We start from the raw sequence: 1,149 nt of genomic DNA, 5'->3' as shown, positions 1-1,149 counted from the left end.
ACAACCATTCATGATACTATACAATATATGGGTCCAACCTCGTAGAATTCACGTATACCTTATACATCATCACATACACAATATACATATGCAATATACACATCATCACATACACAATATACATATGCAACGGTATAATTTAATCTAATACATTCATAACATCATACCAGAGCCTATACAACATCAGGATCTAGTCTCATAATACAAAACATAATCTCGAGTATCTACATAACTCAAAATGACACCTCGGCCACGGTTCAGTACTTACACTAGTACCTAAACAGTGCTAACCAACACCCATGCTCCTGAAACGCTAGAATGTTGGGGTCGGCTACTTAAAGGACCTAAAAAACATTTGTATGATAAGGGTGAAATACCTCTCAGTAAGAGAGAATCAGGTTATATCAATGTGTGGACATATGAGTGTTATTTCAACAGTAAAACATAATACTTCACAATTCAAGTATTTTCACAATACAGATCCAGTATAATTCACAACACAGTGAATTCACAAATACATAGCATATTTCACAACACATATCCACCTCGGAATTAAACTGGATGTCCCAACTCATCGGTAACGACCCAGATGAGCGACTTGTCGAAATTAAAACCGGATTTCAGACCTATCGGAATCTAACCGGATGTCTTGGCCCATCGGTAGTGAACTGGATGCCCCAGCTCGTTAGTAATTAAACCGGATGCTCAGCTCATTGGTAATTAAATCGGATGCTCACCACATAATAATAATGATCACATAGAACCCTCAGTATTTAACCAGTATTAATTTTCTACAGATTCCTAAGAACAGTTTTGGAACCACCGTTCCTATATCTCATTTCACGATTTCATAACTCAACTTATTTCAATATACCAGCTCATGCCACACTTATTTGGGTAACAAATAATCACATCATAATTAATCTGAGAACATAGTTTAACATAAAATGCAGGTACGATCATCTCTATATTACCATTTATTCAAATATGTGATTTTCCAATAGAAACTAAGACAAAACCCAATAACCCTAATTTTCCCAAAAATCGTAACCCAAAAATCTCGTAATTTTACCTGATAGATTTTCCCAAATAAGTAACCAAAACATATGTATCATCAAAAACCACAGTTTTACCGAAACAGATTTCAAA

Source organism: Malania oleifera, chromosome 10 (genome assembly GCF_029873635.1).
Source record: "Malania oleifera isolate guangnan ecotype guangnan chromosome 10, ASM2987363v1, whole genome shotgun sequence".
NCBI lineage: Eukaryota > Viridiplantae > Streptophyta > Magnoliopsida > Santalales > Ximeniaceae > Malania > Malania oleifera.
Note: the sequence above shows the minus strand (reverse complement) of the source record.